This window comes from Microtus pennsylvanicus, chromosome 1 (genome assembly GCF_037038515.1).
Source record: "Microtus pennsylvanicus isolate mMicPen1 chromosome 1, mMicPen1.hap1, whole genome shotgun sequence".
NCBI lineage: Eukaryota > Metazoa > Chordata > Mammalia > Rodentia > Cricetidae > Microtus > Microtus pennsylvanicus.
Window position 1 is genome coordinate 183614042 of NC_134579.1, and position 19923 is coordinate 183633964.

Sequence of the window (19923 nt, forward strand, 5' to 3'; positions counted from 1 at the left end):
TGAAAGAAAAAAAGAAATTTTATGTTCTGAACCATACATTGATGCTGAACAATGTAGAATGGGAGTGGACAGAGGTCAGGGAAGACTTGCTGGGGCATTATTGCAGGGTTACAAATATGGGAGTAATTTGTTAAGTTATTTATGTGAAGTATTCAATGAAGATTTAAGGATGATTGCAAATCACTCTGATGTGGGGACTTTCCTCTGTATGCTGTGAATATGTTTTATTACTATTGGTTAATAAAGAAGCTGCTTCAGACTATGGTAGAGCAGAATATAGCCAGGCTGGAAGAGATATATATAGAGAGAGTAGTTGGATTCAGGGATATTCCGTGTAGTTGCTGAAGGATAAAGATGCCAGCTGCCAGCCAGAACCTTACCGGTAGTCCACAACCTTTCAGTGATTTATAGATTAATAGAAATGGGTTAATTTAAGATATAAGAGTTAGCTAGAAATATGAATAAGCTATTAGCCAAACAATGCTGTAATCAATATAGTTTCTGTGTGATTATTCGGATCTGAGCAGTCAGAAAATGAACGAGGAGCCTCCTGCTACACACTCAAAGAGAACTAAGAATAAAACATTCAGGAAGATAAACATCCTCACTCTGAAGATTCTATTGGGCCTGTTTTGTAGTTTGGGATTATTAAATAATACATTTTAGGGATACTTCCTCTCTGTCTTGATCTTAAATGTTTGAAGAGTTTCTAGTTGCAGGTAAGAAATGTAATTTTAAAAGGGCGCGTACACACACACACATCTTGTCTATCTGTAAATGTTGAAGTCAAGAGAATATTTCTTTGAAATACTGCAGTGTGATTAGTGTTTTTCCTCTGTTCTCCTTACTGCCCTCATGATCTAGTAGAAAGGATTTTTTGTTTTGTTTTGTTTTTTAAGATCAGTTTCTCTGGAGATTTGGACCCTGTTCTTTCCTGGAACTAGCTCTTGTAGACCAGACTGTCCTTAAACTCACAGAGATCCACCTGCCTCTGCCTCTCTAGTGCTGGGATTAACGGCATGCACCACCACAGCCTAGAAGAAAGGACTTTTTAGGTAATTTGCTATTCTTAGAATATACAAAAATGTGTAATGCAATTCACAGCATTTTCTAAATAGAAGTTTCTATAGATAATACATTCATAGGTGTACAGGTATGTGTATGTATGAATGCATAGATATGCATATACACTTCTGCTGACTATTGTTGTTACATCATGAGTGTTACGAAGAGTGATTCCAACATTCATATTTAAAAAGTAGCCAGGAGAGTGATGCAAATAACATTATTATAATAGCAAATAAAAACCATAACACTATGATAATAACTTCCATTCCAGTGAGATACACTATAAATAAATGTATCTGAATCAATATAAAAGCCCCAAAATGTGACACTTTAAAATCTCAAATTTACCTTCATCATTGTGTTATAAATGTGTTTGTTATTACTTAGAAAACTATGTTTTAGATATTGTATTTTAAATTAAAAGTTGTATATCTAAACTAATCCACAAGGAAAATTTGCTGTCATCTCAGTTCAGAGGACATTACTTATTCACTAATCTGCAATGTCATCCTTTCTTCTTTCTTGTTGAACCCTTTCATCATGCATATGTGTGTCAACAGGATTTGAAAACGGCCACTTAATTGTGTTGATTGGTGAAAAGAAAATTGGTCAAGTCAATTGCTAGGGTCCTATATTCATAAGATCAAGCTGACTGGCTGGATGTTTTCCTTAAGGAGTGTTTGCTTTGGCATTATTTAGACACAGCCTTTGTTACTTTGTTCTCTTCTCTCATGATTGAGTCTGCTTTTATTACTTTTGCATTATCTTTCTTGGCATTCTTTTCACTTCTTCCTTCCACGCTGGATTGCTCAAACAGTTCTATTTAAAAAAATATTCTCCAATTGATCTATATGATATATGTTCCAACTCATTCAGCACAAGTCTATAGGCTGTTTATCTTGATACCAAAGTCTTTGCTCAAGTAACCTGAGTTAAAGTTTGAACTGGAATAAGATTCAAGGCCGTGTGTACCAACTTATTTATTTCCAATATCTCATCTAGATTTTAGTATTCAGAGAAATGTACATATGAGAACAGAGAGAAAATATAATACCTCATACTAACATCTTAATGCTTTCCCCTCTTCTTTCCCTGTCCTTTTGTAATGCAGTCATGGGATGCCTATTTGATGAAGTCAGGTGCCAATTAGACCATCTTTTCCCGTTTCCATACTAAGTATGCAAAACCAGAGAAGGTTGCCTATAGAAAGGCCTAAGAAGTACTCGAATGAAACTCAATTTAAATCTTGAAGTGGCATTCTAATACTTCTTGAATACTACATTTTTCTGTTGAATTCAAGGCCTTACACTTCCTCTTAAAGTCTCCACCAAACCCTTTCTTTTGACACACATCAGATGACTTCTCAACACAGTGAAGGAAATGCATATGATGAATGAGAAACATCATGGTCCCACCATCTGTCCACTAACCACTGCATCTGCACTACTCGCCCAGCCCCACGTGCAGTGATTAATGAGAAACAGTGCGTGATTCAGTCCACTCCCCTAGCCCCAGCTGCCTTATGCTCTGCCCCAGCTTTGTGTCTGTTAATGTCCACCCACACTTTACATTTGTGCCATCATGTTCCCCCTTCCCTAGTTTTAGCTCATATACATTTCCACATCACCCGTTTTTTAAAAAAGTGTAGGATCTCTTGATTCCACACTTTTCCTGTGATATCAAACTGGTATTCTCTCCCTAACTTCAAGATTCTTAAAAAATAGATTATTACTATATTCTCTTTTTAAATTGCCTTACATTCTTTCTTCAATCTGGTATTTCTTGGTTTGTTTTTGTAGGGAATTACTGAAGCAGAATAAAGTAGACTAAATATTACTTAGTTTATAAAAAGTATAAACAGTGTTTAAAATATTTCTTAAAGCCTTGATAGATGGCTCAACAGTTTCAGGCACTTGATACATTTGCAGAGGACCTGAGTTTGGTATCTAGCACCCACATTGGTGGCTCATAAGCTCCTGTAACTCCAGCTCTAAAGAATCCCATGCTTTCTCCTGGCCTCCATAGGTACCTGTGCTAATCTGTCAGACACACAGGCACACACATACACATAAACAAAAATAAAATAAATCTTTTGAAAACACATTTCTTAAAAAGTCCTATAGCTTAATTTCCTCAGAGAGCAAACTTTTAGTGTGAATGTTTTAGAAATATTCTTCTTAAGAACTAAAGTTTGCTAATCCGGATCTGTCTTGTGGTGCTGGCAAGGCACAGAAGGGCATCTCACAACTGTTTCAATAAGACAGGGATGTCTTTGATTCTTGATGATAATTTGTTGCTATGGAGGTAGTGTGAAATTCTTACCAACATCATCTGTATGTTAAGAAGTTTTACAAATAACCATTTCCACTTTCATGTACCTCCCCAATCTGAAGTGTCCTTTCTGAGTGGCTGTCAAATACAAGGAGGCAGGAATTGTTTCTGCTGGGTTTCTATAAGAAATATTTGAAAGAGACAAAGAAATCCTGCTTTCTTATCCATCTTGCAGCAGCACTTTGTAAGTCATGACATCTATGGTAAAGAGCATATGATCAGGCTAAGGTCCCCGGATCTATGGAGGTGGTATGCTTTTCTTCTTATTCTGAATGTAATCCTGCAAGCTGTGTTAGTGTCTTCACAGCCGCTTCCACAGAAGAACATCCATTGGCTTGGCAAGTCCAGCCTTGCAGGGGCTCCTTGCTCCCACTAAATGCTCCCAGTTGGTGAGTGAGTGATGTGGGATTCCCTTTCATATGCTGTGAATACCATTGGTTAATAAAAAAAAATGACTTGGCCTGATAGGATAGAGTAGAGCTAGGTCAGGAAAACTAAACTGAATGCTGGGAGAAAGGAGGCAGCGTCTGAGAGAAACCATGGAACCACAGCCAGAGACAGATGCTGGGAACGTTATCTGGTAAGCCACAGCCTTGTGGCAATACACAGATTAATAAAAATGGTTTAAATTAATATGTAAGAGTTAGACAATAAGAAGCTAGAGCTAACGGGCCAAGTAGTGATTTAAATAATGTAGTTTCTGTGTGATTCCTTTGAGTCTGAGCTGTTGGGTGCCTGGGAAACAAACAAGTGGTCTCCCTACTACAGGTGAGCATCAGGACCAGCCTCTAGTGCTCATTTGGTTTCTCTTTTGTCTGGCAAGGTAATCAGCAGCTGCTTCTCTTTCCTGAAACTGGGCCCATTGTGCATGGCTTTCAGCCATTCTAAAAATCAATCTAGAGCTTTGAGAAATATATGCAAGTAGAAAATGAATTATTTAGGGAGAGGAATGAAAGCAAAGTACTGGAGAAGGGAGATCAGAAAGGACCAAAGGCAAAAGTTATCAAAGTACTTTAAATGTGTGCCTTTATTTTGTAGAATTAATATATGCTAATTAAATGTTAAACAACATAAAAACACCCAAAAAGAACGTCATTCAAGTAGTCCGTTTTATACTCAATGTCAAGGAGCACTAAGGAAACACTGTAGGAATGCTTACAAAATTTGCACTCTCAACTTTTCCTTCTGGAGATGCACAGTACCTTTATCTATATTCAGGGCTGTGCCTCTTTTCCAGCCTTTCATCTGTCAGATGGTTCACTTGTTGGTATCACTTTTGCATCTACCCCTTGTTTAGGTCCCCAGCACTACTGATTCTGGGCACATGTGTGAGCCTGTGGCTAAGAATCCTGTCAACTGATGGGGAGATTTGTTTGAACAAAGTAGGTCATTTAACTTCGAAATTCTTTGACTTAATATTTTATGTGTATCTGAGAAATTATGAACTAAATGATTTCAGATTCTATCTCTACTATGTAGCCATTTTAAAATGTTCCTTTCATACAATGAAGTTTGCTAAAAGAAGTGGTTTGGAGGTCATTTGACTAAAAGATTGTCCTAATTTTCTCCTAAACATAGACTATTTATCCCTCATTTGTGAAGTAAGGAGCAGGAAAATACCACACAGCACTGAACTCGCATTTTAAACATTTCAGTGTAATAAAATTTCAGGTATTTTCTGATAACAATTATTGATAAATGAATTTATACCACACACTATTAAGAAGAGAGAGATTATTTTTAATATTTAAGTCTTTGGATAACTAAATCAGACATTCCACAAGGAATAACTCATATTCAAAGTTAGTCTTGCACAAAGTTTTTGAACTATCTATAATTAATGATGAGTTAGAAGCAAAGAATACTGGTGTTTATTTTACTGTCTTACCTTAAAGAAGTTTAGGCTAGTAAAGCTTTTGTAATTCTAAGATGTCCTAACGTATAACTGAGCCAAATTTATGCATTGCATTTGACAGTCATAATCTTACCATGAAGTTTTCCAGGTCACTGGGGTAGCAAGATCCCTTTTAGTCTAATCCATTCCTCATCATTTCTATTCCCTCCTCCTCTCCACCCCCACAGCCATCACCCAAACACATACCAAAGGATTCCTGGAAAAAAACTACTCCACATAAAAATGGGCTGGCATTAGTAGTTAACACTAGTGTATATGTCTTGATGATCACTTGTAATCTACAAAGTGTACAATCTAAAATCCATAACCAACAATAAACTCGAGAACACTAGAATTGTGCAGATCTACTTCTTGCTACTTGTTTACTGTGCAAATGCAATTCATTTCATTATTAGACAGAAGCAAAACAAGTGGATAAAAAAGGAGTGAAGGCTGGTGCTCTCTTTTCTAGAAGGTGGAAAAATAATCTGCTTTAATATCAGTACCCATCCTAGGGCCTCATGGACCTGAGAGTGTTGTAATCCTTCCGGAGCTGTTAACACACTTCTGAACAAAATCATTTCTAATGCCCAGAGTCTCCCATCTTTCCTTGTTCCACAAGGATTACTCAGTTGCCTTAATTTTTGCAGAGGAGGAGGTTACAGTTTGGAAAAATATTGCTTGGCTTCATTCAGATTTCTAACATCAACTAGTACTTCTCTTGGAGTCACTGTACCATGTTCCCCACTCTCATTCCTTTTTGGCCCTGTTCCCAGTCCTAGTCCATTCCCATTTAGCTTGAGTTGGAGTGTTATCCATTAAATTTCATATGTGTTTAGTTTCCTTTGGTTGAAATTTTAATAGCTATTACATTGCACGTATTTAAACAGTCCAAGTATCTACCATAATTTACATTTTCTACAGAAGTGAAGAGACCTTGTCACTGGATACTCCAAATTGGGGCATTCTATTAACTTTGGTTTAGCTCTACACATCCTAAACCAAGTAACAGAGTAAGAAAAAATTTTAAGGCATAATTTGTGGCAATGCACAGAAAATATTAATAAAACATATTTTGATAGATCAAAAATTACATTTTATATAATGTAGTGACGTTGCTACATGCAGTTCTTTGAAAAATATTTAAATGTCATTTTTAAAACTTGTTGAGTTTGTAATGTGTAATGCTTTTTATAGTAGATCTAAAACCCAGCATATCCCATATGTATTAATGAATAACAAAACTTGCTTATAGTTAACATACATTGAATTTAAGGGGCCAAAGGAAGTAGCCTGGGCTGTGGAAGAAAATCTATCTTAATATGTTTGCGAGGGTAGAGCTATACTATAACCAATCAAGACACACATATAAAACTTGTGCTTTTATTTGGCAAATATTATACTAGGAAAATATGAGTTCCTTATTTGGATAATTGCAGTGTTAATTTTTTAAAATGTCAGTATCTTCTAGTATGTTATTTCTTATAAATTTCTTTTGTCATTTTTGAAACACTGGAAATTTTTTTCCGGTCTTTAACTTGACTTGAAACAATAACCCAACAGCACTCCATATTTTCTCACCAGCTCCGTATTTATTTGAAATAACAAATTAATGGCATTGTATCTATTACCGACTTGGTTTCCTTTCCAATCCTTTATTTTTTTACTTCAATTTTTATATAAGCAAAGCCATCTTTTATTATTTTGGAAGTACTTTCAACTCTGTCTTCTGTTACTTAAGCTTTTCTCTCACTCAGAAAATGTGTTCTGTAAACTAGAAAACCAAATATTCAGTCATGAATATTCAAACAGCAATCTTAAACAAATGTTAACTTTCTGATTAAGAATCATGGTATGCTCTGGAATATATATGTATGTGTGTGTGTGTGTACATATATGTGTGTGTGTCTGTCTGTATGTGTGCCTCTCTGTGTGTGTATGTGTCTATGTGTGTATACACACACATTCTGGTCTCTAGAGATGCATCCAGAAGCACTATTATTTTCTGAATTTCAGAAACTTGATCATATGACAGATATAAAAAAGTCTCAGTAGTGAGGACGTTGTCTGTCAACTTTGGCAGGGTGAAGGCAGAGAAGTGGAGAAGTGGTTAGCTTATGGTTTTGCCAAGGGTTGACAATGCTGCCGGCATGGCGGTGATGGTGCTGATGTTGGAGTTGCATGCTATAATGAGCTGTTCTGAATGTCACTGGATTAGTCTTTCTGTTACCTGGAAAAGATAGGCATTATGATGATTACAAAAGAACAAGGAATCACAGAGAGAACCAACGATCTGACCTGATCTTGAGGCACTTAAGGAAGCTGTAGTTAGGCTGCAATTATACAGGATTCTCTTGAAGAAAGAAGTGATTTTCTGCAAAGTTCTGCTACTCTCATCCTGCTCACTCTCTTCCTTTCTTGGTCATTCAAATGAATGAAATGAACAGCAAAGCATCTTTGCAGAGTCATTCTGGGGTTAATTGTTGCAGAGAAAGGAGGGGCATAGAGATTCCTGGTGGGAGACAAGAAAGTGGTTTGGGGAGGAGGAAAGCCGTGGACCTTTCCCATCCACTCACTCATGTAGATTTTTCTTAGTGAAACCTAAATACTTAGGAATGAGTTTGATTTGGCGGGTGAGACAGTGAAGTTTCTAACACAGGAAATAATTAAGCTCAAGAGAGAAGTCTTCCCATCATTAAAAATAAATAGTACTCTTGCTGGAAGGTAAGTCTAGATTAGCATACAAGGAGAGGGATTAGTATTTAGCAAATGAGTCCACAAAAGGATCTACAAAGAAGATAATATACAGTTATAAGGAGTGGGTAATGGCTATAGGGAGTCTCGCAGAAGAGCATACGCAGGGGTTGGAAGGAAAGACACGATATCGCATAGTACCTACTTTCCTAGAAACCTTATGAGTCACCACTGGGTAGCAGTAATGGAAAATTTTCCTTTCCCTAAGATCTGGGAATGGGATTGTTGCTTTCATTCTCCTCATGGGAATTAGCATGTGTTTGTAAGGCTTATTAGAGGTGCATGTGTGGGGAAAAACAAAATGAAGCACGGTGTTGACAAGAGCTGTCTGTAAATGTCTAGGTTTGGATTGGCTCTACTGCTCTTGGCTTCAAACCTCTGGCGAGCTCAGCACATGTCAGACAAAGTTACTGAAAGGCTTAAAGCAACAATTTTTTAAGTGAGAAAACTATGAATTTATTTCATTAATTAAAATGGGGAACAATTTACATCAATAATCGCATTGGCTTCCCTTTTGGCTACTTGCATGTTATAATTAGATGTGCAGCGCTTTCAGACTGAAGACTTTTGTGCTTTTAAGACAAGGTCTCCAACCTAGGATGGTCTGCAACTCTCTGTGTTGCCCTTGAACTCCTGACCATGCTGGCTCCATGTTCTTGAGTGCTGGAATGAGGGACATGGGTCACCAAGTTTTATGAGGTGCTGAGGATCAAACTAACACAGCTGCATCCTTGGCTCCATACTGAAAACTCTCTGCTTTCTTCTGAAACGTAGCGGTAAACAGCAGGGTGGGGAATAATCACCTACTACTTCTCTCTTCAAATGCAAGATCTGTTAAGGTTTCTGTGAATTCATAGGCAAGATTTTATCCAACAGAAATCTAAGGTACCAAAATGAGAACATATTCATTTGTGGAGCTGCATGTTTGTCTGAAGAGGCTTTTTGGTTTTTCGAGACAGGGTTTCTCTGTAGCTTTGGTGCCTGTCCTGGAACTAGCTCTTGTAGACCAGGCTGGCCTCGAACTCCCAGAGATCCGCCTGCCTCTGCCTCCCGAGTGCTGGGATTAAAGGCGTGCGCCACCACCGCCCGGCTTGAACAGGCTTTTTGAAGAGGACAAACAGAATATATATAGTGAATAGTGGTTCTTCTATATTGGAGCTGTGTAATTTTTTTTTCTGTTTAAAAATTCTGCAGCAGCTCTTATCAAACTCTTAACATTTCCACATAAGGATAATAAATTTAGTAGGAAGAAAGGAGACAGACAGACAGACACATACACACTCACATTCACACACACACACACACACTCATACACACACATGCTCATATGCATACATGGTGCAGGAGAATTTTCTGTATTTTTCTGTATTCTGTCAATCATGTTTTAAATAAATGTTGATTGACCAGGCAGGAAATATAGGTGGGTCAACCAGACAGGAGTTGGAGGCAGGGCAATGACAACAGAAGAATTCTAGGAAAAAGGAAGCCCATTCCTCCCAGTTCTGCCCAGATTACCTAAGCAAGATGTGATCTACCCCACTGAGAAAGGTTTCAGGCCATGTGGCTAACATAGATAAGAATAATGGATTGATGTAAGTTGTAAGAGTTAGCAAGAAGCCTGAGCTAATGGGCCAATCAGTTTATAATCTTATGTGTGATTTTCTTTGGGACTTGCCGGCTATGGGAACTGGGCAGGAAAGAAACCCCAGGAAGCAAGCCCTCATGTTACACATACACACATGCACAAGCACACACAAACACACTCATATGCATACAAACACACATGCATGCATACATACATGCACATGCATATACTCATATGCACACACACCCATGTACACAAACACATACCCGCTCTCCTATTTTTCTTCTCAGTTTAAATTTTTTACATACTAAATACGTTATTGCCAGGTTAGATAGACAGCTAAAGATATTTACCAGAAAAAAAATTCAACTTTCATCTTCAATTTTATTGTTTATTTTTTTCTATATCAATTATTTAGTTGTTTTTATAGTCCTGCCACAGTTTCCCCTTCTTTCTCTCCTCCCAGTTCCTCCCTTCACTTCTCCTCTGTCCCTATCTCCCAATCCACTACTCCATAATCTATTTAGGAAAGGACAGGTCTCCCATGAATATCAAGTTGAAGTAAGACTAAACACCTCCCCATGTATTAAGGCTTGATAAGGTGATCTAGTATGGGGAGTAAAGTCCAAAAAGACAGTAAAAGTGTTAGAGACAGACCCTGTTACCACTGTTACTATTCCTACAAGAGAACCAAGCTATACAACTGTAATATATATGTAAAGTGCCTAGGTCAGTCCCATCCAGGTTCTCTGGTTGTTGGTTCGCTCTCTATGAGCCACTATGAGTCCAGGTTAGTTGATGTCGTAAATTTTCTTGTGGTATCCTTGACCCCTCTAGCGCCTATACTCCTCCCTCTCCCTCTTTTGCAGGATTCCCTGAATTTCACCTAAAGTTTGGCTGTGATATTCCTCCATCTTAAAACATTGCAAATTACTTCTAAAAATAAAAAAAAATTAAATCCATCTGAGGAAGGATGCTTAGAAGAAATTCCACACTAGTTCAGAATTGAGAAATAGACAGTTATTTGTTTACGGTTAGACTCACAAATCAGAATCCTCCTCTGGAATGGAGATCAGAAACTGAATCCCACAGCCAGTAAAGAGGCCAGATACATGTTCTACTTTGGTATAAATAGTAAAAGAGGCCACGCACCAGTGTGTGGGTAACTAGTGGTTGTAAGACTTCCTATAGCATCCAACACCTGAGTCCTTGATTATATTTATCCTTAGTTAGCTTAATAGGAGAATCAATTAACAACTAAGTATCTCAACACATATAATAATTTTAGTCAAATATCTTAAATAAGAAGGAATTACATTCCATGGAAATTATCCATTAAGTTGAAACATATGTGTAAAATGAATGTGGATTGCCAGGACTTTGAAATGTGACCAAAAGGAGAATAAAAATGTAAAATGTGGGAAATAAATTTTTCTTAGACATGGTTGAGGGTGATGTTGCCTAAGAGGGTAATCTGAATACAACAGGCTACATAGGACAGCCCTTTCAGAGCTTTATAAGAAATGAACATAAAGCTCTTATGGTCTTTATGCAAAATAACTGATAGAAAATGGAGTCCTTATTTTTCACTCCTATTTGATGGTGATCAATAATGCAAGTATTCTACAATTACTTCAACAACCTTGTCATACTCCAATACAATTTGAGCCCCATATCAGGAAAAACTGAGTATCATACTTGAGTAAAAGTCGAGGATTTTTACAATCTATAGGTCTCCTAAACTACTTAATACCAGAAAGATACTCAGTCATACTTTAATTTATGGATTCACTAATGTCAGAATTTTTCTTGTTCCTATCCAGACAGAAAAAGAGAAATCAATTTAAGATTTAATTTAAGAAAAATAACTTAATAATGTTAATATGATACAATGAATATCTATTAAAAGTGTCAAAGAAACAAGTTTGAAGTTTATTAGGAAATAGACAGGAACATATAACATTGGTGCAGGAGAATTGTCTGTATTCTGTCAATCACGTTTTAAATAAATGCTGATTGGGCAGGCAGGATATATAGGTGGGAAAACCAGACAGGAAGTAGAAACGATGTAATGAGAACAGGAGAATTCTGGGAAGGAGGAAGTTGATTCCTCTCACTCCTGCCCAGACCAATGAAGCAGAAGGATGTGATCTGCCCCACCAAAAAAAGGTACTGAGCCACATGGCTAACATAGATCAGAAAAATGGGTTTATCAAGATGTAAGAGTTATCCAGTGAGAGGCTAGAGCTAATGGGCCATTTAGCTTATAATTTATGGAGACGTATGTGTGATTTTCTATGGGGCTAAACAGTTGTAAACCGGGAGGGACAAAAACCCCAGCAAGCAGGCCTGGCCCTTCATGTTACATAACATGGCATATTTTCAAATCTATGAGGAAATGGCTTGCTGGTTATGAATTAAGAAAAATGAAGAAAATGCACTGTCTTAATTATTTTCTCATTTCTATGATAAAATACCTGGCAAAACAACTTCAAGGAGAAAGGGTTTATTTTCATTTACAGTTCCAGAGGGATACAGCCCATCCTGGAAGGGAAAAGCTTGGCAGGAGGAAGAGAAGGCATGGTGGCAGGAACAGGCGACTGTGCTAGTCACCTTTCACCTATATTAAGGATGTAAAGAGAGAACAGAGAGTGGAGCCAGTCTATGAAACCTAAAGCCCCATTCTGAGTTACCAGTTTCCTCCAGTAAGTTTTACCTTCAAAAGTTTCCAGGCTTCAAAAACAGAACCCACAACTCTTGGCCAAGTAGTCAAACAAGTGACACTGTGGGGGACACTTTCTATTCAAACTACAATGACCTTCCAGGGATTATTTCTGCTACTTATAGATTAGATTTGCTCATCCATTTAAATCTTTAATAGTAGATAGGAAGAAGAAATAGTTCTTCTTTGCCATTAAAAATGGAAATCACCATTAACATCTTTGATTTGGGTCTCAGGTAGGTGATCAAGCTGCCTACATAAGGCATAAACAGCTAGTTACAGGGTTAAGCAGTAGAAAGGGAAGGCAAAAAAGTTAGGTACACAAGTCTCAGATATTGTTAACAAAAATGAATGCTGTTATGATTTAGCTATGGTTTGGCAGCGGTGTTTGGAAATTTGCCAGGATAAAAAAAAATGCATTATAGACACAAATAACTCTGGTCTTTTGGGGTAGATAGGACTTTGATCCAGTACTCTGGATAGCTCCGTGGCACATCAGTAGTACTGGTGTATCCTTGGAATTTCCAGCACATTCTCCAGAGTGAGTTTTCTGTACATTGTTTTTCTACTAACCAATAAGCACATTATCGTCACCATATCATCTGGAAACAACTAATAGTACCAGAATATTGAAGTGTTAAATAGTCAGTACTAATCTCGGGTTTGATGACGTAACTTGTCTCTGAGAGACATGGTGGTTGGTACAAACCTTTAATCCCATCACTCATGAGGATGCAGAAAAGTCGCTGAGTTTGAGGTCAGTCTAGTCTACAAAACCAGTTTAGACCAGCTAAACTTGTATAGTAAGACATTCTGTTTTAACAAAACAATACAACAACAATTAAAACCTTGTTTTCAAATATATAGCAGAGTTGCTAGGGAAGGTAAATAACATGTTCTTCAAACCAAAAGACAAATTATGACTTGACATTTATTTAATTCTTTAATTTAATTGGGTTAAAATTAAGAATCAGATCACAGAAAATGGACTCCAGCTTACTCTATATGAAAGAAACATTATTTATATTCATACTTACTCTTTATCTCTTTGAAAAAAATTGTATAGTTTGAAAGGTTTTGAAAAAACAGATAATTATGTGTAGTAAATTGAAAATATTTTAGCTGCTAGGAAAATGACAATTTATATTTATATAGATTTAAATAATTTTTAAACTAGTTAACATATCTTGTTTTCATTCTAGATTATGGAAATAATCATATAAATGTAAAAGTAAATTAAAATGTTAAGAGTAATTATAGATTTTTTATTCTCCTAAAACTAAACATTTTACAAACTGATTATTTGTTCAGAAGTGTTAGTATACTCAAAAGATATTAAATGTGTTTATGTATATGACATCTAAGACCACTTATAATGTTCTAACATCAGATTGTTAAATAAGTGATACTTTACTAGTCATTGTGAATCAAACCTGTTAACCAGAATTCAGGAAGCTGAAACAGAAAGATTGATACAAGTTTAAGGGATACATAGTGACTACCAGAATAAACAAGGTTACACAGCAAGACCATATTTAAAATGAACAATGAAAAATGGAAAGAAGACAATATAGTTCAAATATAAAACTCATCCTTCAGTCCATGTTACACACACACACGAGAGAGAAAGAGAGAGCGAGAGACAGAGAGAGACAGAGACAGAGAGAGAGACAGAGCGCGAGAGAGAAGTATGAAGAAATATTAAATAACATTTGCGAATTTTTTAATTGTGGGTGCTTCTGAGTGGTAGGTATTACATGAAATATTTCTTTTTTTAAATATACATAACATTTTATAAGTTTTCTAAAACAGTCATCCATGTATCCATTCTAAAATAAATACTTTATAATTTGTGTCAGTAATATCTTTTACTAGACAGACTTTTATTGACCATTTTTGGCATTAGCTTATGAATGAGTGAAGTATCATGACATTGTCCATTACATCACAGAGTTACCATGCATGGGGAAGACACAAAAAACATTCAACAAAGCCTCATATCATCAATTTAATGATAGTAAATTGTTATAAGCTCTATCTGGGCATGTAATAGGAACAATGAGTTCAGTGGTGTCTTGTTGAAGTTTAAGTGATTCTCAGAAATAAATTGATAAAGAGACAAACAAATTCATATATACAGAATTTTTAATTCATATAATCTAACTGTTCCTATGGGCTGTATCAAGCTATTAACCTGTGGTGACAAAGCCTGTGTATGAAGCCCCAGCACATTAGTGTCAGGAGCCAGTTTCCTCCTAAAATCATTATAGGAACCATCACCTTGGGGAGTCTGCAGAGAACCCCACAGCCCTAATTGTGTTAGGAATCGTTCTATTGACAGAGCCTATCCCACACCCAAATTGGCTGTTAATGGAGAGCTTTCTGTTAGTGGAACCCATCCCACATTCCAAACTATCTAAAGAACTAGGTGTGTCAACTCGTGACTTCCTGGCCTAGGTGACCTGACCGAAGGTAACCTCCTGGCTACATGACCAACACGGACCATGTGACCAATGTGAACCACGCGGCAAGAACCCAGGCCCCTGGGCCCATCCCCCAACTCCTTACCCTATATAAGCTGTACCTCATCTCTAATAAACGGAGGCTTTGACAAGAACCCTGCTTAGCCTCCTTCCTCTTTCTTAGCCCATTTATCTTCCAGATAGTGCCTCTCCGTGACCCTGGAATAACTGAACTGCCAGGCGGGTTACTAACCCTAAACTAAGTAACCCGCCAAGGCAATCAACATATTAGTAAATAAAGAGCTATAGGGGTGAAATATATATAATGAAATGGTAATAGAGGAGGGTTTCTAAAAAGAGGACATTTAGGTTAAGCCCTGAAGAGTAAGTGAGTAATCCAATGAGGCTATTGTAGTAGAGAGGTGGTGGAGGAGAAATGCTGAATTGAAAGCTGGCAGGAGACAGCAGACCATGTGATAGTTTGTGTGAATATCTATCTATCTGTCTGTCTGTCTGTCTGTCTGTCTGTCTGTCTGTCTCTCTATCTATCTGTCTATCCATCTATTGATCTCTGCCTGTCAGTCTGTCTATCTATCTATCTATCTATCTATCTATCTATCTATCTATCTATCTATCATCTATCTATCTATCTATCTATCATCTATCTATCTATCTATCTATCTATCTATCTCATCTATCTATCTATTTATTTATCTCTATTTGTGTGTATGTATGTGTGTGTCTTCATAATGGTATGGCTACCAGGAGTATGAAATGAGGGGCCTAGATGTTATAGTTATTATTTTTCCTTAACTATATTTAAAAATGTTTCAAACCTGAGCATTTAGTTAGAAATGCATGTGGACATAAATGTGAAAAATGAATGGCAAACATTGTTGAAATGTGTTATTTTCCAAAGCACTGAAAGAAACTGCAGTTGCAATAACAAAAGATTATTGTGCATTTACAATGACTGGGAAAGTAATAACTCAGTGCCAGAGGAAAGTACTATTAAAAGGAAAGTGAAATGGTCATTCATAGTTACTCTCTGAGTATTTGTTCCAACTCTGTCTTCACTATTCAGTTGTTCTCTGATTCTCATGACATCTCTTTGGCTCTTTTTTGTCCGTTGGTTTGTCTTATACAACTTTGATGTGATAGTTTCCATTTTAGCTTATTTTATTTAATTATATTTTTAAATGAATGAATGGATGATGTGGGATTCCTCTCTGAAGGCTGTGAATATGTCTTATTGCCATTGGTTAATAAAGAAGCTGTTAGGGTCAAAGGCTTAGCAGAATATATCCAGGTAGCTGTTGAAGGAGAAAGATGCCTGCTGGAACCTTACCTAGCCAGTAGGCCACAATCTTGTGGTGATACACAGATTAATATGAATGGGTTAATTTAAGATGTAAGAATTAACTAGAAAGACATCTAAATTATTGAACAAACAGTGCTGTAATTAATATAGTTTTAGGTGATGATTTGGTTCAATCAGTTGGGAAATAAGCAGTCTTTTTCTATAAAATGGTACCCGAATGTTAGACAATGTACATCCACATAAAGCCTAAGAAAACTCAAAAAGAGGACTTTTAGACCCACAAAAATGGGAGTCAAATGCAGATTTTTGGTAGCTGAATTTTTTTTGAATAGGCTTTGTTTGTTGGCCACAAGAAAAGACGTGGCTCCTTTAAGAAGGCTAACTGTTTTGTACTGGCATTAAGAACAATGCTGGCTCTTTCAGGAGGTCTGGTTAAGGATCACTTAAATGGAGTTTGAAAATACCCTGCTACTAGTTGCTTAAGCCAACATAGACCTGCTGCATCCCTTGAGCTGAGGTAGTAAGCATGGCTCATAGAGGTGGTAAAGCCACCTCTGCCTTATTAAAAAGTCAAGAGAGGCATAGCCAGAATCTAGGGCTACTGCAACCACACTGCTTACCATTTTAAAGCGCTCCATGTCAGCAAAGGATTTTAGATGCACAATCAGACAGATTCAAACATAAAATACCTCTAAACAATGCACAGTGTGTTTAAAATGTGTGTAGGCTTAGGAGAGAGAGGAAAGAGAGTATAGACAGTTATAAAAAGAACTAAAGTCCCAGTCCAGCTGGCCTTGATGAGCTTCCAATAGATCAGCCCCACTGTCTCAGTGGGTGGTTGCACCCCCCGCAGTCCTGACTTCCTTGCTCATGTTCTCCCTCCTTCTGCTCCTCATTTGGACCTTGGGAGCTCATTCCTGTGCTCCAATGTGGGTCTCTGTCTCTATCTCCATCCTTCGCCAGATGAAGGTTCTATGGTGATATGCAAAATATTCATCAGTATGGCTATAGGATAGGGCCATTTCAGGTTCCCTATCCTCAGCTGCCCAAGGAACTAACTGGGGACATCGCCCTGGGCACCTGGGAGCCCCTCTAGGTTCAAGTCTCTTGCTAACCCTAAAATTGCTCCCTTAATTAAAAAATATACTTCCTGGGACTGAAAAATCATGGGATAAAACCGGAATCTCTGAACATGGTGGACAATGAGGGCTGCTGAGAAGCCAAGGACAATGGCACTGGGTTTTGATCCTACTTCAGGTTCTGGCTTTGTCGGAGCCTAGCCAGTTTGGATGCTCACCTTCCTAGACCTGGATGGAGGGGGGAGGACCTTGGACTTTTCACAGGGCAGGGAACCCTGACTGCTCTTCGGACTGGAGAGGGAGGGGGAGAGGAGTGGGGGGGAGGGGGAGAGGAGTGAGAGGAGGGGGAGGGAAATGGGAAGCTGGGAGGAGGCAGAAATTTTTTTTCAATAAAATAAATAAGTAAATAAAAAGAACTAAAGTCTTTAAAGAGATAATAAAAGTAATGTAAAAGAGTACAGATAGTTATAGATTAAAGAAGTAAAGAAAACTAAGCCAAGTGAAGATAGGAAATAACTACAGGATAGAATCTGCCTGGAGAGCTGGGTCTGAGCTTGACTGCATTGGCTCTTAACAGGTAAGATTTGCACTTGTAAAAACGCAGAAAGAAGAAAAAACTGCTGACAATAAAAGGTTAATGGCAGAACTGACAATAGTAGAGAACAGCTTAATATATTTTAAATGAGTGTTGGATTAAATATAAGGTATTTTTGTAAGAGATTTAAAAGTACATACCAGTTTAAAACATGAGACTTATTGCTTTTGTAGTCTGAAATGAGATATATTGAACAATTATAACATTAAGCATATGTGTATTTAAGTTACACACAGAGAGTGAAAAGGAATTGGGCAAAGTGGATGCTCTTGGTGGGCCCTACCAAAGGCATGCCACTGTGCAAAACACATATAACAGAGTCAAAAAGAGGAATTTAGTGGGAAAAAAAAACATAAGTAAACCTGGCAACAAGACAGGGCATGCTTTAGTAAAGATGGGAGAACTTGGTCATCAGTCAAGATGGTGGTGAAGTCACCTGACCCCAATCAAAATGGCAGCAGCCACATGTTGCATGGAAAAGTCAAAATTTTTGAGCTGCCGGGATTTTAAGCTTAATAAGAGAGACCTAGAGGTGTGATCTGCCCTGTGGCTGAGCTGCCATGCCACAAGCTGCAGAGGGAAGCAAAAGGCAGGAACCAAAAAAAAAAAAAAAAAAAAACTGAACCATGCCACCACTGGAATTTAAAAAAGCCAGGGAACTGACATGGATAGTTGCTATCCATAGCTGAAATTGTGAAAACCAGTGAAATGGTGGCACCACAAGGCCTATAACGGGGATGTCTTCCTGTATAGGTGGGGTGCAAATCGGTATGAATACCCAGGACCCATGAGCTGGCGTCCCCTGGCTCCAGGTGGGGTGTTATGGCCTGGCTGGATCCAATCGGTCGGGGTGACTCAGAAGCCATAGAGGCCAAAGGCAGCTCTGAGTGGTCTTTTACGGGGATAAAAAAATAAAAATAAAAAAGAAAAGAAAAGAAATGGAAAAAAAAGATGAAGAATCTGAAAGACCCTGGATCCCCAGTGAAATGCACCACACAGAGTTTGCAGTGCTAAGTGTAGGCTGACTAACCCCAGGTTAGTCCAAACACAATTTTATTTAAGGGAAGCAACCATAGCAGAATGGGGGAGACTCACTGATGGAAGCCCAGAAGCCAGTGGTGAGAGTAGGAAAGACACCCTGGTTCAGGATCCCAATTTCTGGAGAGGAACTGAAGTGGGAGGGCTTATCCGAGTCATGGCACCAAATGATAGGAATTTGCAGCTGTGGGGTGGCGGTGGTGGCAGGTCTGCAAACCAAGGTGGCATGTGGGTGGTGGGTGGGCAAGGGGCAGACAGATAGGCACACCATGCAGTTGGGTTGCTACAAGCTGCCGGGGTCCCAAGCAGGGATGCTGCATGAGACCATGCAGCAGGCTCCATGTGATGCTGTGGGTGGGTAAGAGAGATGGATAAACATACCATACAGAGTAAAGTTAAGTTAGATATTTATTAGATGGTTTATGGAGGGGAAGGAAAAGATGGAGAAGGGGAAGAGAGAGAAAGAGAGAGGAGAAGAGGAGAGAGAGATGGGGGAGGAGGCAGAGAAGAAGGGAGACAGCCCGAAGCTGCCTCTTCGAGAGAGGGGACAAGAAGGAAGAGAGTTAGGGTCTGAGGCTGCAGCCAGGAAGGGAGTGGGCATGGCTTGTCTCTTAAAGAGCCAGACTATTACACCTATAGTATAACTAAATCACTCATTGCCATTGACCCACTATTCTCTATTGACCTGTCAATAGAATAAGAAACAGAACATAGAATTCACATGAAACATTGTGGGATGAAATGGGAAAAATCAGAGGACAATCCCAAAGCAGAATATCCCAAGAATTTAACTACAGTGGAATTGAAAACAGGTTTGGATTGACCTTTTATTTTTTGTGCCAAGCTTAAATAGGATAAACTATGTTATAAACATTAATCATACTTAAATGATTAGTATCCAGATAGTTAAGCCAAGGTCTTCATGATTCAAAATTTCACTATAGATAAAGAAAACCTTCATGTTTTAATGCAAGCAAGTTACTACTGTGAATGACCTGCCATTGTTTCCAAGAGGCCATAATTGCAAGATATGTCTCATACATTTTCCGGATGATGAGTGATATTTTGTGTTTG